The sequence below is a fragment of the Pongo abelii genome, chromosome 2, assembly GCF_028885655.2.
Source record: "Pongo abelii isolate AG06213 chromosome 2, NHGRI_mPonAbe1-v2.0_pri, whole genome shotgun sequence".
NCBI classification, from domain to species: Eukaryota; Metazoa; Chordata; class Mammalia; order Primates; family Hominidae; genus Pongo; species Pongo abelii.
This window is the reverse complement of record NC_085928.1, coordinates 62,218,492-62,243,694: the sequence shown is the minus strand read 5'-3', so window position 1 is coordinate 62,243,694 and position 25,203 is coordinate 62,218,492. Positions and strand designations below refer to the sequence as shown.

General features: G+C 32.8%; 1 long non-coding RNA gene across 1 annotated transcript; it reads left to right on the top strand.

The window, feature by feature from the left end:
- The first annotated feature begins 6,682 nt into the window (after positions 1–6,682).
- LOC129058513 (uncharacterized) lies at positions 6,683–15,450 on the top strand. The gene is made up of 3 exons (XR_008523662.2): positions 6,683–6,816; positions 7,438–7,536; positions 15,162–15,450. It is a non-coding gene; the product is annotated as an uncharacterized LOC129058513 (long non-coding RNA).
- The last annotated feature ends 9,753 nt before the right edge of the window (positions 15,451–25,203 follow it).

The following is a 25,203-nucleotide window of genomic DNA, read 5'->3' as shown; positions in this document are numbered from 1 at the left end:
ATTCAAGGGCACGCTGGTAGTGTTAAACAGCAATGTTTATTGGAACACCAGTGTACAGCAGCAACAGAGGTACTTCTCCTTGCAGAGCAGAGCTACCCCTTAGGCAGTGTGCCCAGAGTAGCAGCTCAAAGGCAGTTCTGCAGTCACATGTATACTCACTTGTAATTACATGCAAATTAAGGGTTGATTATGCAGAAATTTCTAGGAAAACGGTGGTAACTTTTGGGTCGCTGGGTTGTTGCCATGGAAAGGAGCAGTATCTTCCAGGTGTTGCCATGGCAATGATAAACTGGCATGGCAAGCTGATGGGTGTGTCTCATGGAAAACTACTGCCCAGGCCCTGTTTTAGCTAGTCCTAAATTTGGTCTAATGTCCAAGCCCTGCTTCCAAAGTTGAGTCCAGCCTCTTACCTCAAAACTCTATAACACATTTGTTCCAAAAGACATCCAAGGAACTATTATTATCCCTAATTTGATGATGAAAAAGAAAAAAAAAACACCTTAAGATGAATAGGAAAATAATGTTTACTGGGATTTTATTATGTTTGAGGTCCTTTTCTAAGCACGGTTTTCTTTCTATTATACTAAGCTGTTATCCAATTAAATAATAGGTTAAAGTTGAACAAATATTTTCAAAGTAGTCTTGGATTTTTATGTCATGTTAAACCATCCTCTTTAATTTTAGGACATATAACAGATCATGATGAAAATATTTTTTTTTTCTCAGAGTGAAATTGTCTTCTCTGAAAGATTGACAGTGTAGAGTAGTGATTCATATTTAGAACTACTTACTGAATTATTAAAATAATAAGTAGTATTAAAATTTGTAAACAAAGCAGAAAGCTGGTCAGGCTGTGACAACATCATGTTTTAAGACAGCTATTAAAGATTCTCATGAACTCTGGATCTAACTACATAACTAAGTGATCTCTGATTAATAGAACATATATATATTTGTATGTATATACACACACAGTTAAACACACTTACATATATAATCACACCCACATGTACACATACACATGTGTGTGTATACAGTACCCAATTACCCATGTCTGGGTACATGACCAGTCAATCTAGTGTTTTTTTTTTTTTAAGTCATACATTCATTGTGATAGATGTGATTATGCTAATAGATCTCACAATACCTAGACTCCAGGTTAATTTCAGAAAAACATGAGTTACCTCACTATATTTTAGTAAATTCTTATCAATTATATTTGTTAATGCTTTCAGTCTATGGTAGAAACTCAACCTATTTGTGATGCAGTACACACAAACTAAATACTCCTATGGAAGGAAAAGATCTATCATTTGTTCTTGACTTTACATAAAAGTTGATGTGTATAGCATTCTAAATCATATTCTCTATTCCAATTCTCAACTAAAAATTAAATCTGAAATTCACTAAAATAAAGACAGATAACTACAGCAACAAAAACCTGACAGACACCCAGCCACATTGGAATTTTTAACTATGTGTTAAAGGTTTGTATTCTTGCTGCTCTGAAACTTTTCTACAGATTTACAAATAAATGACATTTTCGGTAGAAAAAAATGTTCTAATGTCAGTTTCACTTGTAAGTTTTTAAGACGTACAAGAATTATTCATGTCCTACTTTGTTCAAATAGATTTTAATAGGTTCTCTTCAAAGAACCATTACTATCTTCATAAAGAAAACAAATCGATTCTACAAAATACATGTCCAGCATTATTTCGAGGTTATAAACTTACATAAGTAAAGTGTTTTGCAATTTTAAAATAAGCTTTTTCCTGCAAACACTTGCTGAGACTTAAATGGTGTATGTCACCTGATTTGGCCTCATCACTAATTGCCTTCTTAATAAATTATATTAATAAAATATATAGACATCTGCTTCAATTTGATTGGGAAAAAATTTTAAAGTGATTTTGTATAGACACTTTCCTCCTCCAAAATATTTCAGCAATACCAAAGAGGAACAATTTCTTTTATCCAAGCTTTGATTAAGCAATGTAAACTAGCCTTATATTGAAGAAAAAACTTTCTCTCTTGTTTTTGGCAAGAATTCTATATTAAATATAAATACCATACTTTAGGAGTGGATGGATTTCAGCTGAGTATGAAGCATTTTCTTTCTTGGAAATTGTTTTGGGATTCTTTAAGATAAAAGATCTATATAGAAGTTATTAGTATTGGTTACCTGTCTTGGTTCCTTGATTCCTATACTATTTCCCAAAGGTAATTTTCATTAAACCATACACTGTGACACTGCTAGACCTTCACCTCTTTGTGTTCATTTCGGTCAGTACTCTCAGCCTCAGAAATGTATAGGGAAAGAGCAATCTTTCTTTGATTGATTTAGGGAAGCAAGTAGAATATTTTGTGACCTGACTTTTTTTTTCCCTGCAAGTCTTCTCTTTCAAGTCCCTCAATCTGATATAAAGGACATGGTAGTCTCTAATCACACTCTAATCTCTATTGGTCTAAATCCAAATAATTTCCTTCTACACCCTGCTCGGTTGAGACTTAAATCCCTTATTATTCAATGATCGTATTTTTAAACTCTGCTTGGGAAAGCAGTGGTGACTTTTGATGCTAATCCTATTCAGTCCACTGACTCTATCCCCTTCAGGGAAATGGCCAAGGATTTTTAAGGGGGTAAATACACAGCCAGCTGCCTAACAAGAAAGAGAAGAAAGCTAAGTTAGAATTTTCAAAACTATAGAGGATTATAAAAATGGAGCCTTTATATTAAAACCTAAGCATATTTATTCTGATGAGGTATCTATTAATTCCATTGGAAATAGCTAGTTAAATCCTTTAGTCACAGTTTTCACTCCCTAGGATTGAAGGATAAGCATTTGATTTCATATTCAAGGCAATAGCACTAGCAAATCCTGTCAGACCCTTCAAATGAAAATTGAACCTGACCATATTTCACCTTCAAAGTATAAATAAATGTATTGATTAACATGATAATAATCCTTAGGTTATTTTTGACTTTCTGTTTGGCAGTTAAAAATGGCCAAAAACTAAAAGCATGTAGCAGAGGAAGTTCTGGGCTGGGAGAGAGGACATCTGACTTCTACATTTGAAATTTCCATGATGGTCAGACAAGTATATAAAGTTTAGATTTTAAACCAATTTTTAATTAAAAAGGAGTTCAGATGAGCGATTATGGTGCCGTTTTAGCTTTAAAAGCCTATTAAATTTATCATAAGGTATTGCCATTCTGGGCCTAACACAGATAATGTCGTAACAATCCATTTTGATAATACAATCTGCTCATTTATCCCTTCTTGCTATGAGAATAGAAATAAAGTTGGTCCTTTATTTTCTCTTTCATGCTGTTGTGCCTTCTGGACCTTCCTGTTTCATATCTGTTTTCATTCTCATTGTTTAAGGGCCAAGTCTTAGTAAAATTTTCTCTAACTTTCCCTCTTCAGGGAGAGAGAAATGTTGCCATTGTGTGCTGCTTCTGAGATTTACACTTAACTTTGCCATAGCACTAATCACACTGTCTTGTAATTGTGTGTTGATTTGCAAATTCCCCTTCTATATTACAGTATGAGCTTTATAAGGGCAGTATTCATGGCTTATTAATAATATTAATATGTGAATCATAAAGTTAAATATGTAAATCGTTAATAACATTAATATGTGCATCATAAAGTCCCCAAAAGTATTTGAGATTGCCAGTGTGGAGTTAAGTCTGCATTTTCTGACTTCTGGTGCTGACTAAAATGCAGCAAACCCACTATAATCCATTTCCCTCCACTGATTGCAACAAAAAGTCTGGATAGACTAGAAAAAGTAACTCCACAAGGACTCTGAAAAGTAAACAATAGCAGACAGATTGAAAAATCAAAACCTAAGGAATGACTGGAAGGGTAGTCAGGTTCCTCTTGTTGTTTTCTTTCTTTATTACTCGGCTTTTACTAGATGAATTGCAGAACTGCACAGTGAAAAGACAGCAAAATCTCTTGGGGAAAACCCCTCTGTCTGGCCAGAAGGGTAGAAAAGAGGAATTTTTAGATCCCAGGGATGTGAGAGAAATTCTTTTTCGTTTTTTGTTTTAGATTTTTCCTGTCTCGCCTGCTCTGAGGCCAGACCCAATCTCAAAGCTGTGCTGCTATGGTGCTAGCAGTGGCATGGGCTCCTAAAACCGTAAAGAGAAACAACCTTTATCATTAGCCATAGACACTGGAAAGACAAAAGTCTAAAGTGTATGCCAGAAATTCCCACTATTTTTTTTTCTCTCTTTTTATTTGACATCTTGCCCCAAAGATAGACTTAGTCTTGTGGAATTGTATGACAGAACAGGGGCTAAAATTCTGAGAAGCTATTTTGCCATCTATAGGATCTGGGAAATTAGGCACCTCAGAACTGGAGATTGTGGAGAAAATATAGACAAAGACAGCACTAGAGGAGCAGATCCCGAATCTTGTGTATAAACAAACACGTGAACATGGGCTCACTCTCAGGGTCAGCACACATGGAGCACAGCAAATAAGGCAGAGCAAAATATTTGAGAATTGAACTGTACTATAAACTACCAACCAAATTGTTCCCAGATGAACTCCTGAGTGACTCAAGAACAGGCAATACACAAATGGCAGAGCAAAGTCTGAAGGTGCACTGACATTGTAGCTAGTGCTCACAGAAGGTGAGATAGAAGTTTCAGTCTAACCCATCCATGTCAATTACCTTCTAAAACAACAATAACAATGTTACAACAAACATTCCCCATAGGATTTGATCAGGGTCCAGAATTTCATGACATAATATTCAAAATGTCCTGAGTACAATCCAAAATAATAACATACCATAAAAAAGAAGCTGATAAATAATTAGGAAAAAATAACTTCAAGATTGCCTTGATGATGGGTTTATCACACAAAGACTCTGTAGAAACCTTTATAATACATACCCCATGAGGTAAAGATGAATACTCTTAAAAGAAATGAAAAGTAGTTTTATAGAAGATAAATCAGAATAATGGAAAACATCTAAATGAATATTTAGAAAGTAAATACATGACATCTGAAATTTTAAAAATACTAGGTGGCCTCAGTAGCAGAATAGAGATGACAAAAGAAAGAATTAGTATACCTGAAGATAGATTAGTAGAAATTATGCAATCTTAAACATAGAAAATGAAAGATTGAAATATAACAAATTGGGCTCTCAAACTCTTATTCAATATCATGCTGGAAATCCTAGACTGTGCAGCAAAGAAATAAAAGGAAATTAACACAATAGCGCACGGGCAAGAGGGAATAAAACTGTCTCTCTTTACAACATAAACATCTAGACGGTAATTTTCATATGAAATCAACACGAAAGTCTCCTGTAACTGATAGATGAGTTTAGCAACATGGCAGTATACAAGGTCGGTTCTAAAAAATTTATTGTGTTTCTAAATAATAACATTGAACATTTGGAAATCAAAATTTAAAAACAGTATCATTTACAAGAGCACACAAAAAAAGTACTTAGATGTAAACCTTACACGATATGGCCTAGATTGAAATACTAAAAGCCATAAAACACTGATGAACAAAATCAGAGAAAACATAAATAAATGAAGAGATACACTAAGTTTATGATTGGAAGTCTCAGGAATATTATATTTTACACCCCCAATTTCCCTATATATCAATGTAATCCAAGTCCTATTCCCAGTGTACTTTTTCTATTGATATCAAAAAGATTCCAAAACATGTATCAGAAAAACAGTTACAGGATTCACACTGTCTGATTTTGAGATTTACTGTTACCTACAGTAACCAGGACTGTGTGGTTTTATCAAAAGAATAGGCATACAGATAAATGGAACAGAATGGAGAGTTCATAAATAGACTCAACAGGTAAGAACAATTTTTGTTTCAGAAAGGTGAAATGGTAACTTAATGGTAAAAGGACAGTCTTTTCAACAAATGTGCTTGGAACAATTGGACCTCGGTGTACAATAAATTGAACCTCTACCTGTACCTCAAGCTTTATGCAAAAATTAACTTAAAATATATCATAGACCTAAATTTAAAACCTGAAACTTTTTAGGGTAAACATAGGAGAAAATATTTCTGACCAGTTGTAAGCAAAATAATCTTAGATGTCACACAAAAGCATGACTCATTACCCCAAAATTGATAAATTAGAAATTTATCGATTTCATATCTATTTCTATCAAAACAAACAAGTAAATATCAAAAAATTAAGTAACACAAATAGTAATAGCAAAACTGACAACACAAATGTGGGTGAAGATGCAGAGCAACTCAAACTTTCATACATTCTTAGTGAGAATGCCAAATAGTACAGCAGTTTCAGTAGTTTCTTATAAAGTTAAACATATACTATCTATATACTCAGTAATTTTGCCTGTGTACGTACGCCCTAGAGAAATGATAAGCTCCAAGTGAATGTTTAAAATGGCTTTATTCTTAATTGCCCAAAATTGGGTACTACTCAGTCTTTCTTCAGCTGGTGAAAAAATAAACACTTTATGGCATATTCGTGTGATAAAACACTAGTCCACAATAAAAAAGAATAAATTATTATTACCACAAATACATTATAAGTAAAATTATGCTAGACTAACTTGACTACAAACCATATGAGTCCATTTTTATGCCATTCTAGAAAAAGGTAGAACTCTAAGAATGCACAGTTCTATGGTTGCTAGGAGTTAAGAGTAGGGAGACTGATCAACTACAAAGAAACCACACAAGAAAAAGTCTTGGGTTGATGGTGCTGTTCTGTATTTTTATTATAGTTGTGATTACATAACACTATGTACTTATCAGAATTTATAAAACTACACAAAATCGGTAAATTTTACAGTAGGTAAATTTTTAAAATTGCATCTTCTTAACAGCAGTACCTGCTCTTTCATAAGTTTTCTAGCTCCATCTACTTTTCCATTTATTCACTGAAAAAGCAATTATTAGTGGCTACAAGTTGCCATACATTGGAATTAGAGATAAACATTAAAAAACAAGATGAAAATATGTTTGCTTTCATGGAGCTTACTTTCTACTCAGAGGAAATAGGAGTTACGAAGGAAAATGTATAATGTCTGATGATACAGGTTAAGGAGAAAAATAAAGTAAGGGAAGGGATTAACATAAATAAAGTAAGGGAAGGGGTTATATTATTACAGAAAATGGTCAAGGAGGATGTCCTTGGCCAGAGAAAACTTCACTGAGAACGTAATATTGTAATTAATATTGCATCATCATGTACTCTGTATCAGTTGCCTTTTTTTTTTTTTTTTTTTTTTTTTTTTGGAGACAGAGTCTTGTTCTCTCGCCAGGCTGGAGTAGAGTGGTGTGATCTCAGCTCACTCCAACCTCTGCCTCCCAGGTTCAAGCGATTCTTCTACCTCAGCCTCCTGAATAGCTGGGATTACAGGTGCCCACCACCACCCCAGCTAATTTTTGTACTTTTAGTAGAGACAGGGTTTCACCAAGTTGGCCAGGATGGTCTCGATCTCTTGACCTCGTGATCCGTCTGCTCTTTAGACAACTGAGATACAGGAGAAAAAAAATGTAAGTGTAAAAATATAAATGTATATATTATGTATATATATATATATATCATGATAATAATGTAGAAAAAATCAAGAAGTGGTAGAAGATGCAATACCTAATGTTTAAATGTAGTACTTTTACTATATTTTTACAAATCAGACTAAAAATAAGTTTGAAATTCATAGCCATACTTTGTGCTAAATGGCTCTGAAAAGTCTCAGATAGTCACATCTCCTGTTATTAGGAAGCAGTGGTGTAGAAAGAAACAAGGTGTTTCAGTAAAATATATGGACACTTTGACTGCTGATATGACATTTACAAGACTAGAAAACAATGTGATGTTTTTATATTGTTGCATGATAATCCTGGCAGTTGGCACTAATAGTATCAGGTCGTCCTATTAAATACCTATGAATAAGAAAAAGCATAAATTCGAAATTCAAAATAAGAATCCAGTCCTATTTTGAAGAAGCAAAAGTCTTTCTTAATGTGCTACTGAAAAAACTGTAAATATCAAGGTTCAAAGGCATTAGAAAAATGAACCTCAACCCGAAGACCAATATAAAAACATGGGAATTAGTCATTCATTTTTTTTAATGGGTGCAATTTGATGTCATCAACTTTAAGAAGTTATTTATTTTAGCTATAGATACTTGCTACTATTTTATTATAGTATAGCATAATTCTGTTATAAATAAAATATGCTAATGAATGTCACTAAATGTATTAAATGTTCATACATCCTATTGACATGTTAAAAATGGTCTTTGCATTTAAATTTCAGTATATTAAATCCTTTTGGTTTGAATATTGTAGTATAACAGTAAACTGGTCAAGATAATTCTCTACAAAATATTTGTACTTGTTATTTACAATCTTTTAAACACTAAATTCATTGAGTATACATATAAATTTATGCTTTTTAAGATTAAAGTATAAAAGGTAATTTACCCTCTTCTCAAAAAACAAAAACTGAAGCTTCTCATTACATAAAGTGGGCATTGCACTGGGTCCTATATCTTCATTGTTAGGTAACAGGCACTTTGCTATTTAACTGCCTTGAGGATGCTTCTGGCTTTACCATTTCTATTCTGTCTGCACGTTACCTCATTTTGATTTTCATCTTTTTCTAATGAGATTAAATTTAATCTTTTATTATTAGCACCTATTTGTGCTTGAATGGAGGCCCATAAACTCCTGGCTCTTCTATTTCAGATTTATATGTCTCCCTCACTTCGTTTAATTTTAAAACATCATATTTATTTCACTTAGTCATGCATCAACTGGAATATTAAGTTATTTAAAAAGGCAAAATAATCATACAGATCTCATTTTCAGCCATTATTTTTTGATCACACAACCCTTTCTTCTTTCAATGCCCATAGCTTTCTTTGCTATAAATTTGAGTCATAACATATATGTGCATTATTAATCTCTGTGTGTTAGTATGTTAAGTTCCTAGACAAGTATTAAATTATTTAAGAACAGAAGCAATGTCTTATGTTTCCTTACACATTACCCCAAAAATGTGCTAATCAATTTATTTTAAAAAGACATGGCAGCATAATGAACATATCCATATGCACAGATTCATTTGCCTTAATGCAATAATCGTTTATTGAGCACAAATTCTGTTATTCATATTTATATTTATAAATATTTTCTTTATTCATTTTCAGGGATATTATAACCAATTAATGGAAAAAAACATTTAAGACAACACCTTCCGCTATGTTTACATCAGCATGCATTTTTGTAATTGAGTATGTATATTAATTATATTACAACAGACAACAAGTATACAACAAATAATTCAACAAGTTAAATTTTTACATCCCATTACTGTAAACTCACATTCTTAAGAGGATATAAACTTCATGTTATGAACATACACCAGTTAAATTTTCCCTACATATATCCAACATATTTTTAATGTCATTTGCTTTACTACAATCTACACTCACTTGCTATTGTGGCCATTACTCTGCTGCTGCTTAATAAAGGTCTTGTTCTTATTAATTTTTATGATATCCTTAATTGAGAGAATTAATTTTCAAACACACACAAATACACACTTAAAGATTCTGTACTAGTACTGGTACTTGTATCCTTTAACAAACTTGAATCCTTTACCAAAAATATTGAATAGTAATATCAGAAATCTTATGAGTGATAATATAATTTTTACTATGCTAACAGAAAATAAAGAATAGTTAAGTTGTTAAAGAACTGAATTTTGTATACAGAGCTCAGTTTAAATCCCATTTTAATTATTAATTACCTATAACAGTAGGTAAGTCATACTCTGGCTGAGCTCCTTCATCTGTAAAATTAGTGTGTTGAGAGGGAAAAAGATAGATTACTTAAAATGAGTTTGAAGATGACTACCTAATTATTTGTGAGAAAATAAACATGGATACAAAACGCCTTAAACCAAAATAAATCCCTTGTGCTTAAAGATTTAAATTTAAATACAAAACCATAAAGTAAAATTATTTTACTTTGGTTATTATATATGCATATTTTAGAGTTGAGGAAATCCTTTATACCCATGATGAGAACCCAAAAGCTACATAGAAAAAAAGTATTTGATAAATGTGACCACAAAACTTGTAAAAAATCCTTTAAAAAAATGTGTACAATTTTAAAGGACAAACAATAAATTAAATTAAATATACAGAAAATAAAATGAGCAATAAGCATCTAATGTCCTTAATATGTCAAATGCTCTTAAAATCAGTGATCAAAATTTTAAACTGTAAAAAATGAGCACAATATTAGTAGCAGTTAGATAAAGACAACAAGAAGTGAAAGAAATCTATTAAAATATATTTAAGTATATTTTAAAAATGAATAAGATGTTTAAAAGATGCTTCTCTGTCTTTTAAATATAAATCATTTGGCAAAACTTTTGCCCACTAAAAGCATCTGGGAATTGGAGATAAAATTATTTTAGAATCATAATTTAATTCATAAAGAAGGGCAAGAGGAGGAGGAGGAGGAGGAAATAAGAAAGAGAAAGGAAACACAAAAGTAGAATGGTAAGAATGTAAGCAGATACTCTCATTACCCAGGGAAGCATATATTGCCCTAGGGAAGCTAAAGGATTAGTTTTGACTTTATACAGGTAGGTGAATGGCCATAAATCTGTAAAGGATGAGAAGCAGAAATGTGACCAACCTTTGAAGAGCTTACAAATACGTAGATGGCTTGATGAGAAAAAGCAAAAACAACAATAACAATACCCACGGGGGAGGGAAATACCAAAGAACCTTGTATCTTTTTGTTGAGAATTTGACGTGTAGCTGTGCCAGTGACACCCACAGGCAGGGCATGAAACTTTACAGTAACTTTCAAGGTCTAGAAATCCTCAAGAAATCAATGTAAAATTTTGTTCTAGCAGGTGTGATAGTTAATTTTATGAGTCATCTTGGCTAAGTCATGAAATCAAGATATTTGGTCAAACTCCACAATGTGTTTGTAAAGGTTTTTTTTTAATGGAATTAATATGTAAAATAGTAGACTTTGAGTAAAGTCAGTTGCCTTCCATAATGTAGATAGGTCTCACCTAATTAGCTGAAGGCCTTAAGAAAAAGCCCAATCTGCCTCAAAAAAGAGGGAATTCTCCCTAGAGACTGCTTTGGACTTGAAGTGCCACTCTTCCTCCTTAGCCTGTGCTCCAGCCTGCTAGCCTACCCTGCAGATTACGCACTTTCCAACCTCCACAATCATATTAGTCAATTCCTTAAAATAAATTTCTCTATATATACATGTCCTATTGGCTCTGTTTCTCAGGAGAACTTGACTAATACAACAGGTGATACATTTGGAAATACTGGGAAAAATATGCAAAATCACTCTGAAGTGATTATCTAAGCCATGGACCCTCAGAAAAAAACAAAAAACCAAACAATAATGACAAAAATGTTCTCTAAAAAATTCTGCTCACACTTCCAAAAAAAAAAAAAAAATGCCGATAAGAAAAAAAGGTGCTTTTAAATATGGATAACATCAGTAACGTGGTAATATACTGTACGTAATATTATAGTAATCTGAAGTCGAACATAAAATAATTACATTTAATATTATTACAGTCATAAAAAACATACTTGAATGCTTAAGAGGAAGAAAAACTACCAGGAAGATTTGAGAAAGACACAAATAGAACAATTAAAATAAAAATAGACAGACAATGAAATTTAAAAAAAAAAAACAAAATTAAATTTATGTTTGTAATATGTAAATTATAAATAGTCCAAAGAGAATTGGATAACTGGGTCACTGCACTAATTAGCTAGAATGCAACAGAGAAAGATGGAAAATACCACAGAAAAGTGAAAAGACAAAAAGACATTGGGGCTAAAATGAGATAATCTAACAAAACACTTAATTTCTTAAGGAAAGTATGAAAAAGATGCCAAATGCGAAGATAACACAATGGCACACAAATTTCTTATTACATAGTGTATTCTTTGTTACACCACAGTGAAACTACATAATAATAAAACATACAAAATGCTATTGAAGCCACTGGAGAAAAAAAACACTTTTTTGAAAAAAAAAAATCTCACTTAGATTCAAACTTGAACCTCAATCATAGCATTAAAAGATGAAGACAAAAAACAATCTTCAACTTACTAAGTGAAAAAATATATAAATCTAGATGTCTATACTTTGAGAAACCCACTAAAAACTGAGGTTGAAATGGAGTTTCAAATGGTGACTGCGTAATAGTTGCTGTTTCTGGACCCTGGCCTGCTATTCAACAGATATACACCAGAAAAGTTGTATTAGCTGTTAGAATACTGAAATAATTCCATATCAGTTGGAAATCTGCTGATGCACCAAATCTTGTGATGGCCTCTATCTAAATAACAGAATGAGACAGGAGAAAAAAATTAATTATATAAATTGTCTAGCATTTAGTTAAAAATGAATCCATAACTGACGGAATAAAGCTGGAATATTATGACAACAAATATTTCAATTATAAAAAGAAGATGGAATTAAAACACTGGTCAAAAGTAACATGTAAGATAGAAGAAAATTTACTTTAACGTCATTATCATATCCTTGTATTTTTGAGTTAATTTTAGAGATTTTAAGTTTATTCTTTGCTAAATCAAGTATGCCAGTTAAAAGTAATAAAAATTGACCACTAAAACCCACGTCTCAATAAATGGCAAAGAGTAGTCAAACAGACCTAATTATCTGACTCCAGAAAAATGAAGAAATCAATAACAATAATAGTAATAATGCTAAATCATTCTATGGGAACTTATCTTAAAATGTATGTTAAAAATATTCAGAACTCCACCATGAAATCTCTACACGTCAATGCCTGTAAAATGCAAATAAAGAATACATAGAAAGCCATTGTGGGAATGGTCCAGAAATAATATTGGCCTGAAACCAAATGGTTTATAAATATAAATAAAATAGGGTTTGTACAAAGCAAGTACAAATCATGTTGGAAATAGCATAAGTCAATGATCTTTTGGACAAAATATAATTATTCACAACTTACTTAAAAAGCTATAGGAAAATCTCAGCAGCCCTGTGCCATTAAGAAACTCGACTCATTAATTACAATTCTTCATCCTTTCTTACCCATCTTCTACAATAAATATTTCAAAAATATCTAAATCCAGCCATTCTACAATGAAGTATCTGAAAGTCTTTTAGAAAAAGATATTTGTCTTATTCAAACTTAGACATTAGAAAACAAAAGGAAATATACCCAACTAATTCTTGCTTTGGTATGAAAACTAGATAAGGACATTTTAAGAAAAATTGTAGGTAAGTTTCAAATAAAAATACAAGTGTAAATTTTTGTACGAATATAATTTAAACGAATAAAATATTAGCAAATCATCACTAAGTCAAAATTATTTGAGGAATACATGATTTTATATTTAAAATATTTAAGAGACAAAGAGTACTATCAACTCATTAGAGAAGGACATCTCTTTCTATTTTATAGTAGTCAACGTTTCTTCTTGATTAAAGAAAAATATTTTATAAAAGTAATTGTGGTAGGCTAAATAATGGTTCTAAATATATTTGCATTGTAATTTCTGGAATCTATGAATTATACCTTTTATGGAAGAAAGAACTTCTCAGAAGTGATTAAATCACACATTTCAAGATGGGGAGATTATCCGGATCATAAAGTGGGTCTTAAATGTAAACAGAAGTATCCTTGTAAGAGGGAAGCAGAGGGCTTTATTACCATAAAAGAGAAAGTGATATGATGATGAAAGTAGCAATTGGAATGTTGTGTTTTGGCGGTGGAGGAAGAGGCCACAAGCCAAAGAATGCAGGCAGCCACAGAAAGCTAAAAGAAAGGCAAGGAAATGGATTCTCCTACCAAAGCGTCCAAGAGAAACCAGCTTGCCATTACTTTGACTTTAGATGGTAAAACTGATTTAGAAATTCTATTTTTGGAGCTTTAAGACAATCAATGTGCATTCTTTAAAAGCCTGAAATTTGTGGTATTCTGTTACCACATCAATAAGTAACTAATACAGAAATATGTGGGTGCTTTGTATATAATCTTGTGAACATTACAGGTCAAATAACAAAGGATGAACTGATCAGTGAGCATTCTAGGACAGGTGAAGATACCTTCAGATCTTCGTCTTCTCCAGATACCTCTTCATTTTGTTTATAAAAATTAAGGGAGATGTACATTTATCAATAATAAGGGTTTATTGCAAGCATATAAAACTTTTTAGATGAAAATAAAACAGAACATTTATGTCCTTGGGTAAGAAAAAATAAAAAATAGCTTTATAAAGGAAAAGAGAAAATTCTGAAAAATGGTCATTTTGCATCAAAAGTGCTATCACCAAAAAAAGACTATTTCTGGGTAGAGGAATAGTATCCAATACACACAAACACATACACACACACGTATATACATATATTTACTATATGTGATATATTTTCAATTAGTAAGGAAGAGGAAATGATGTGGGGAAAAAAGAAATATAAACAGGCCCCTAAAAAAACCCAGTGTATCCAAATAACCAATAAAATTGGAAAGATCCTCAATCAGATAGTGAATTAAGCAAATGTGTAATAAAACAATAATAATTATGTGCAATTTAGTCTCACTAGTTTGGCACAATTTGTGTAAAAAGAGTTGGCGAAGATGTAGACACATTCAAATTCTGGAAGGATATAAATTAATACAAAAACTTTAAAGAAGAATGATCAATACTAGTATAATTACTCTATGGCCGGGCAATTGTTTTTTGGCTATCTCATTTGTAAGTGAAAAAGTAAGAAACAACCTAAATAGAATTACCTAACTGCTCCAAAGTATGGAAATGAAAAAACCATTCTAATGAGAATAAGTATTGTAATAGTACCAAAAGTTTCGTATGAATGAATTATGTCAAAAAGTATTAACATGACTAGGTTTCAAAAACCTAATGTTAAGTCAAAAACATTTTCAAAAGTAAATATACATTATGATTACATTTATAATTTTTTGCAGAATATACAAAATATTGTTACAGATACATATGTTTGTGGTAAAAGTAAAACATGAGTGTGAATACATACTCCTATTAAATCATTCATTATTCTTTTGACATTTATTTATTGAGTACCTAAAATATGCCATTTTATCCTAGGGACTGGGGATTCAAAGTGAACACGAATCACTGCCATGATGTTGCTTACGTACTAGTGGAGAATGAAGACAAAAAGATAACTGTAAGAAATATAATACGTTAAACAGAAAAAAATTCTTCAGGATAATGTTTACCTGAAGTGGGGAAAAGAAAGGAGAAAATACAGGGTGAGAATTAAACTGCATATGGAAATTCTATTTTTCAAAGGACATGAATTGAAAAAAAAAAAAAACAAAAAAACTAGAGACCTGAAACAGCAATGGTCAACTATTAAAATCATTTCAAACTTATCAGTACCTACATGTATTTTACATAATTTTTTGTATATTTAAAATGTTTCATAGTTTTAAAAATGTAAAACAAAAAGTGGTGCTCAAACTCTTTAGAACAATAAATATGTACTTAAATGAATTATCTTTTTTTAAATATCTAGTGTTGATGAGAATGTGGAAGAGAATAAATTGTTATGCTTTTCGACCTCTCATTTAGTAAAAACTATGAAATAGTACATAATCTTTGACGAAGCAATCCTTCCTCAAGTAATCTGCATTAGAGAAATAATACAAGGACAAATAAACTTCTGTGAATAAGGATGTTCACTTTTGCATTACCCATAATAGCAAAAACTGGAAATAACCTAAATCAGAAAGTGATTATTTAAATAAATTATGCCTCACAAAAACAATAGCATATTATGTCACTGTAGAATGAGATAGATCTTTAAGTACCAGCATGGAAGTCTGCCTGTGATTTATTGCTGAGTGAAAAAAAGTAAGTACTAGAACCATATGAATAGTGAGAAGCAATATTTTGCTTAAAAAAGCTACCTATTTATGTATTCATAGAAAATGTCTAGAAGGATAGACACAAAACTATTTATAGTGGCTACCTCTGAAACCTGGAATTAGAATGAGTTTTAGTGTGAATTTGTTTATTCTACCTTATACCCCTTTATAGTGTTGAATTTCGCTACTAATATTATTTAAAGAATAATGATATTAGAATGAGCAGTACTAGGTGGATAAGTTATACATGTGGGAAATTGATCACTGACCTTTCACTCTCTACTCCTGTTATTACTCATCATACAAATTTAGCAAAACTCCACCTCTGGTTAAATACAACTCCTTGCTTATTCTATGTCTGTATCAATACAGCTGAATATGCTTGGAGAAAAATAGCCAACCATGGTACTGGGCACACTTTAAATTCATAATCACTAAACTTCCTGTGTGCCCTTTAGTGGTGCTAAACAATCAAACTACTTTTTCCTAAATCCAATTAATACCCCATGCTCTTCAGAAAGCTATTGTTTTCCTTTTTTCTCTCCAGACTTCTAGCTCTGTCTCCCGAGTTACCACTCCCAGCTGATAACCTTCTTTCCTATTTCACTGAGCAGGAAAAAAGCAATCAGGAAAGAATTTCCACCAGTGGCAACCAATCTACCCACTCCATGCCCCTTCCCTTCTGTTATTATGAATGAATTATGTTCTGGGATCAATCCTTCCCATATGCATTTCACCCTATTCTTTTTCATCCACAAAAAGGCATGACGTTAGTAATCTTTTCTCATTCTGGTACATCATTATTAATTAATCTCTACTGAATTACCTCCAACAGCATATCAATTATCTGTAATTCTCCCTATTTAAAAAAATAAAATTAAAATACAAACTTCTTGGCTCCATATGTCTTTCTGACAATACTCCATTTCCCTGCTCTATTTTTATAGCAAAAACTTTCAACGTTTAGTTCCCTTTATTGGTTCTCTAATTTTCTTTCTTCCATTTTCTCTGGAATTCATTGTGTTCAGCCTGTTGTCTGTATCACTTCATTTGAGATTATTCTTAATGAAAGTCAGCTACAAATCACCAGTTCTCAGTTCTCCTATGACTTGGCCTATCTTAACATACTCTTGACTTTGCTTCCAGATCACTCTTATAGTTTTCTTCTACCTCCCCGGCTATTTCGTTTTCTTCTTGAGCAATTCTTTATTCCCTCGTCTTGCCACTGGAGGGCTTTAAGGATTAATCCTTTCTCTTCTTTAATTCTCTGTCTTCACTCGCTTGGTAATTTTATTCAGTCTCATTTCCTTAAGACCTACTCCATGCTGACAACCCCCATACCCGTATGATTACTTCAGACTTCTCTTCTTAACTCTATATTGAGTTCCAGTTATCAATTCAGTATTTCCATTCGGAAGTCTCATAGTCATCTCCCATGGTCCTTCCACCTTCTCCAGTCTTTGTTTTTGGTGTGTGTGTTTATTTTTTATAAATGGAAACTAGATCGTTCTAAGAGATGAAGCTAAAATATTTTTGCCATACCCACAGCCAGTTCTGTCAGAAAATACTATTGTCTCTATTTTCGAACATGCTCAGAAACTGACCATTTACATTGTCTCTACCAGGAACACCCTGGTTCCCACCGTTGTTACTGCTTATCTGGATGACTGAAATTGATTCCAACTTGTCTTTCCAGTCCTCTTTTCTCCCCTACTGCCTAGTCCCAATAATGTTCAAACTGTTTTCTTATTTAAGTCAGATAATGTTATTTCTCTACCCAAAACCCTCCAATGGCTTCCCATCTCACTTACAGTAAAAGCCAAGTTTTTTTTTTCAATACCCTACAGGGCCCTACATGATCTATTTTCCTTTTTATTACTTTTCTGACCTCTTCCCCAACTATTCTTCCCCTTACTCAGTTCATACCTGCTGCTTATTGAGAACACTAGACAAATTTCCTCCTGGGTGACTTTGTCCTTTCTTATCTTCTGTCTGAAATATTCTTCCACTACAGAGACACATAAATGCTTGTTTTCTTATCTATTCCAGCACTTTGCTCAAATTCTACCTTCTAATTGACAACTTCCCCAGCAATCTTACTTAACATTGTAACCCTACCCCCTACCCTGGCACTTCCTTGTCCTCTTCTCTGCTTTGTCTTTTTCCAAAGCATTTGTCAATATTAGAAATGTTAGAGTTATTGGTTTACTTCCTTATCGACCATAGTATGCAAAAAAACCCGCTTCATAATATAATGACTTGATTTTATTTCCCATTCTATGCTCAGCATTTAGGAAATGCTTGGAAATAGTAGATTTTTAATAAATACTTCTTGAATAATGGATGAATTGATCCAGTTATAGCAGATCCGAGACAAATATTTTCAAGTCATTAAAGGGCAAACAAAGAAGGTAATTAACTATTTTTTTAGACAACCAACCTAAAGAAAAATATAAACCCAATCACAGATACTTGTATATGTAATAAAATAATCTTAGTTATTAAAAGATGCTATTTTTTTATTAATATAAACAGTTTAAATTCCAAAGCATTAATTTTCTTAATCAATGATAAGCAGACTTATTTTATCATTAGGACTTCATGTTCTGCTGAGGATCTAATATTTATTTTTAGGTCATTTAATGATAGTTATAACATTAATTTATACAATGACATAAAACCAGATACATTACAAACATATTATTATTTAATTTTATGTTGGTCCTTGGTGTGAGCATAAAAACTTTTTATATGAACATTGAGAAAATCTCCTACCTATGCAGTAAATATCCATATTAGCATCAGATGGTAATATTATAAGTTAAAAAAATAGGAATTATTATTTTTTTTGTAATGGTCTTGATATGTGATCCTGTAGAAAAATAAAGCGGTAGCTTGGTCAAAACATTGTAAAGCTCTGCAGGATATAGACTCCTATCCAAAAGACACAAAATAAATTATTATAATATGAGAATAAAGGTATTCAGTATTAATCTATTTAATGGGGTTTAATTCACAATTTCCTCAAATCATTTGAACCCGGAACTTTTTTACTTTCCTAAAGCAAATTGATATATCACGGACTTAAAAGTCTATTGAACATACATAGATATATTATTGATTTGTTTGGTACTTTGAGAATTTTGTATTCAATATAAAATTCAAGAAATAGATGTATGAGAAAATTATTTTAGAGCAGAATGTGTCATCAATATCGTATTTAGGGAATCATAATTTTTGTAATATTTAGCATCTTATCACGGAGACTGTGAATTTGACAATATGCTATTTAATAGTGATATGGACACGAAACAGGGAAATAGTGGATAGAAGAGGGCACTTCTCTGGCAGAGGCCCCACCCTCAAGCCTGGAAACTCAGCCCTGAAATGCCTAAATGGGAACAGGCATTCCTGTTTTCTTGCCCCGAAGTTGCCTTTTGGCCCGCCACGCCCCGTTATCTTGTACCCATATAAACCCCAGACCCTGGGCTCCTGCGCCTGCCCATCTGTGTGCTCCCCGTCCCATAAGGGGTTTGAGCACACACAGTGGCCTAACAGAAGAGCCATACCCCTGTCGCACGACCTGCAAGTGGGGTCAGGGAGCTCTTGTTTTCAGTAACATATAAAACAGTTTCTGAATAACTTTTTACAAGCAAAACAAAGTTAATATATCATTTCTGAGTGGATGTGCATCAAGTCAAATTTATGCTCGCGTATATCTGCAGACAAACAATATATCAATATTTAGCAAGAGAAGTCTATCTAGGAGCTGGTACTGAATAGTTTTCTAGACCTCTTTTTTCACAAGCAAATAAACTATATATAATCAAATTAAATAAATTTATTAATTTTACTGAGGGTAGAGTTGATCACCAATTTTTTAAGTACTCAGCAAGAATCAGAAATTTGAAAAACGAGCTACTCAAATCTTGGCTAAAAAACTGTGTTTAGTCGGGCGCAGTGGCTCACGCCTGTAATCCCAGCACTTTGGGAAGCTGAGGCGGGTGGATCACCCGAGGTCGGGAGTTTGAGACCAGCCTGACCAACATGGAGAAACCCCATTTCTACTAAAAATACAAAAATTAGCCGGGCATGGTGAACGCATGTCTCAGGAGGCTGAGGCAGGAGAATCGCTTGAACCCAGGAGGCAGAGGTTGCAGTGAGCCGAGATCTGGCCACTGCACTCCAGCCTGGGCAACAAGAATGATACTCCACCTAAAAAAAAAAAAAAACTGTGTTTAACATGGATAAAAAGTTCTCCCAGTCATATATATTCAAATGAATATTGTTTTCTCAAAATAGTAGCCCAGGCTGACCATAGACTCCTTCAAATTTCACTGCTCTGCTAAGCATGCTCGTAGTGAAGAGTTTTCATTTTTTGAAGATAATTTGGTAGTAAAAGTTTGGAGATTACAAACAATGGAATTTACTTTCTCTCACAACTCTAAGCCACTTTAAAGGCAATTCCCCCCAAAAGGATGTAAAAATGTGGCTTGAATAATAGTATTTTAACAGTGCTACTCTCCCACAGTGAGTAAGCTAACACCTACTTGGATATTTAAATTATGTTGTAGCCCTCAGTCAGACATATCATGAGTTTGGAATTATGTTTCTTGCATATATGTACAACCTCTATCTACATTCACAGGCATTTCTCTTCTTAAAACTAAAAGATGACATTGTAAATCTCCAAGGACTTTAAATGATTCCCTGTTACCACTCAGATATCATAGAAAGAGTCTAGTGTAGTGTGCAGCAGAATTTCCCAAGCAGGGGCATCTGCAAAGTAAATCACAGGGAATTCAAGGCTTCTGTATCATATTTTACAAATATTCTGTTTTCATTTTGATGTAATCTACAAGATTTAATATGTCTGGATCTTCTGAATGATTGCTCATACAACCAAAAACCAACCGACAAAGAAGTTCATTGCTTGAGTTTGTTAAAATCACACTGACGCCTTATTGAACTATTATAGCTTGCAGATTAACCAATAAAAGAAAAGCAGTGACTCCATATAGAAAAAAATCCATTCTTGCCTAGAAAGAACAAATTATATCACTACGTGGTTTACTAGCAACCATGTAGTAGTTTAAATCAGTATGTGACAGATGTTGAGCTAAAAAGAACACGCTCAAAGATGCCAAGTTTTTATGCATGCTTCAAGCATTGGTTAAGTTTAAGCAAAACATATTCATCATATCAAATTTATGTTGATTATAGTCATGTAAGTGTTTTTATACAAATGTACATTTGTGTGGATCCCTATAAACCTATAAGAGCTGTAAGCTTGAGAAATGTTCAACTAGGTTTATGCTTGCACATATTTAATTGTGTATATAAAATTAATCAGAAATAAAAATAATTTGTCCAAGTAGGGAACTCCTGAGAATATTTTTCTTTTTTTATTTATTTAAAAACTTGTACACATTTATAAGGTACATGAGAAATTTTGTTACATGTATGTGATGCTTTTTTCTGTTAAAACGGATCTCCATATTACCTTAATTAAGGAACTATGTCATGTACTATTAACAGAACTGTCCAGTGAGGAATCACTAACACCATATCTGAAAGGCATTGAAATATGGCTAGGCAGAATCGAGATGTGCTGTAAATAGCAACTACAATCAAGTTTCAAAGACTGAATTTTAAAAAGTGCAATTTGTTTAATTAATAATTTGCATATTGACTCTATGTTGAAATGATAATGTTTTGGGAATATTGGGTGAATAAAATATATTCTTAAAATTAATTTACTAGTAATTTTTACCTTCTAAATGTGGCTTCTAGAAAACATATACCTGTGTGGCTTGTGTTACATTTCAATTGGGCAGCATTGCTTACAGTTATCTCCAGCCTCTGTGTCAAATGTGCACCTTACTCCAGTTACAGCAAACTTTAGGTCATCTTGAGCATACCATTGTGTTTTATTTTCATTCCTCTGTGTTTTTGCACTGGCCCTCATATCTTCTATTTTTAAAGAAGCCCTGCTAATTCTTCATTACCTAACTCAAAAGGTAATATCTTAATGAAAACTCTGATTTTTTCCAAGTTAGAAATTTTCAGAGCTCCTCTAACCCTTATGCATGTCTGTAATTCAGCACCTCTCACAACTGTCACTCTTTCTACATGCTTCTTCCCTGTCGAGATGTTGAAGATAGGGTATTGTTTTCATTAGCTTTTCATTCACAGGCTTTAGCACACAGCAAATGTTCGGTAGACATTTGTTGAATGAATTATTAATTATTATTTTAAATGAACAAATATTTACAGCTGAAAGTGTATACTTTATATTGATGTATAACTCTGATGTCTACTGGGTTATCTTTGCCCTTCAGATCTCTGAAAGTTAGGCTAAATCTGAAAAAGTTTACAACCCTCTTTATTAGAGATATGAATTCTCATGTTGCCTAAATTTTTGATGTTCTGCTTTGCATTATCTCACTTAACACTGCCTCTCCTTTCTATTAATGCTATTTCTATTCCTCATTTTGTCTATACATGGAATTTACTCCATTTCCTAAATTTCAAAAAAAAAAAAAAACACACAAAATCACACAAAGCACTTGTGCTTGTAATAGATCTCGTTTGGGTCTTAGATAAATGAAATGAGTTTAGAATACAAAAATAAAACAGCTTTAAAAGAAAAATCAGAAATACCCACTTAAACATCTTTTTAGGTATTCCAACATTGGAATATATATACATATATTTAAATTTTTCCCCACATAGAGTCCCAATCGTGTATCTTTTTTCTTTCTTGCTCCTCGTATCCCTTCTCTCTAAAACTATTTTCTTCTTCCTTTCACTCTTAAACATCCAGGTATTTTCTTTGACTTTTTTAGACATTTAGTTATAATTCCTGAACTTACTTTCAAGCTCAGCTCAGATGTGTCATAACTATCAAGAGAATGCAAAGAATAGAAAGATCTTTTATGTATCTCTAATCATCATTTACTGGATGCACACACTCCTGTTTCAGAATAGGAGGTTTTGTACTCTACAACACATAGAACATGGGGTAGCTAATATTATCCTTTTGTTGTTGTTGAATTTAAAACTTTGAAATGAATTCAGCATTTGTAAAAACAATTGTCTAGAAAGAATACTGTAAATTTTTATATTCTTTTCCTGGATTCTAAAACTAATTGCTATATTCAATTTAATGTTTTATGGGATAAATGTGAACTATCCCAGATTTAGATTTTCTATCAGTCTGCAAAGTATTTAAAGTTTTTGCCAACTGGCAAATGTACTACTAAATAGTAAGCAAATTTTGGTAAGTGAATCGGTAACGGGATAAAACAGTAGCTATTTTCATAAAGTAATTGGCATAAAAAATTCTAGAACCTCAACACATAAATAAGTTTTCAGGTTCAACATAAAATAATCAAGAATTTAAAAGAACAAATAAATACTTTGATTACCTCCACTTAGTGTTAACTATATATTTAGAACAGATAAATTTAACATTTATTCAGACGAAATTAAACATCTGTTATTCTATTGCAAAGTAATTGCTGTCAAGAAAAATGTATATGTGTATATATATTTAAAGCAATTTGTAATTTCACTCCATTCTGTTGAGCATCAGAATTAACTCAATTTTATTTTTGTTATTGAATTTTGAGATACAGGGTCTCACTCTCACCCTGGATGGAGTGCAGTGGCATGAACACGGCTCCCTGAAGCCTCAACTTCCTTAGCTAAAATGATCCTCCCACTTCAGCGTCCCAAGTAGCTGGGACTACAAGCACACACCACCATACCTGGCTAATTTTTTAAATATTTTGTAGAGAAATGGTCTTGCTCTGTGGCCCAGTCTAGTCTCAAACTCCTAGGTTCAAGAAACCCTCCTGCCTCAGCCTCCCAAAGATCTGAAATTACAGGCATGAGCCACTGCACCTGGTCTAATCCAATTTTATTTTAAAGTGTGTGATTCACTAATGCTATCCAACAGTAATGTGGGGCTTCACTAAGTCAAGAGCAGTAGCCAAGATGCTTCAAAGGGAAAAAAATTATTTATGATATATTTAGAGGATAGAGTCAACATGGCATTAAAGTGAATTGGATGTGGAACTTGAAGGATGACTCATCAAAAGGTGAGTCTCACCTTTTGAGGTGCTTGTATGCTTCTATTTGTATATAAAAGATACATTTATAGATATGAAAGGCAGGAAACATTATCTCTATTTTACATGAAAATTAGAAAGTGAAGTCGTGTTTTGAGACATGGAGGATCTGGTGGAACAGGGTGTCTTAGCTCAGTCTGCTATAACAAAATATCGTAGCCTGGGTGGCTGAAACAACAGAAATTTGTATCTCACAGTTCTGGAGGGTTGGAAGTGCAAGATCAAGGGGTTAGCCAATTTGGTTCCTATGAGAACTACCTTCCTAGCTTTCCAATGGCTGCCTTTTTACTATGTCCTTACATGGCAGAGATACAGAAAGAGCTCTGATCTCTTACTCTTCTAAGGACACAGATCCATGGGGGAGCCCATATCATGGCTTCCTCTAAACTGAATTACCACTCCAAGTGTCCACTTCTAATATTATCACATTGGGGATTAGGGCTTCAACACATACATTTTTGGGGGAAGCAAGTATTCAGTCCGTAACACGGAGTAAACATTTAGAACAGCAATTGTTAGGAACTTTGGAGAAAGCTCAGCCTAGAGAATTTTGGAATGACCACAAAATGGTGCTAAGTATCCACTTGAGGTTGCAGGCCATAGTTTCTCAGTGGCAACAATAAGCACATTCTTGAGGTCTTTTCCAGAAGTGTTCATGGGACAAAGATATTTTAGCTGAATAGATTTTTAGAATAGATATGACAAAACGAATAAGTGGAAAGTAATTGAGAGTTGAAAATGATAGGACTTGAAGAAATGCATACTGTTTTAATATCAATATTTATTTATTTACCCTGACAGAAAATACAAGTTTTCTGGATTAGAAAAATTCCAATTATTTCCTCATGTAACAATCTTAGCTCTGATACCCCATGCCCAAGTTCCTCAAGGGGCAACACAGTGAGGATCAGACAGTACCTTGTATACATGGTTTGTACAAAATTATCTTCTGACCTAAGCATAGAACTTGAGTTAATGTTTGTTAAGCAGTTATTTGCAATCATAATAATTTCCTCAACATTCAAATTCATTTGTAAGCAAGTACTTAGAAGAGATAAAAGAATGGTAGACATTCGTTTTGAAGACACCGTAGAAAGCATCTCCACAGGCAGCAGATCTGTG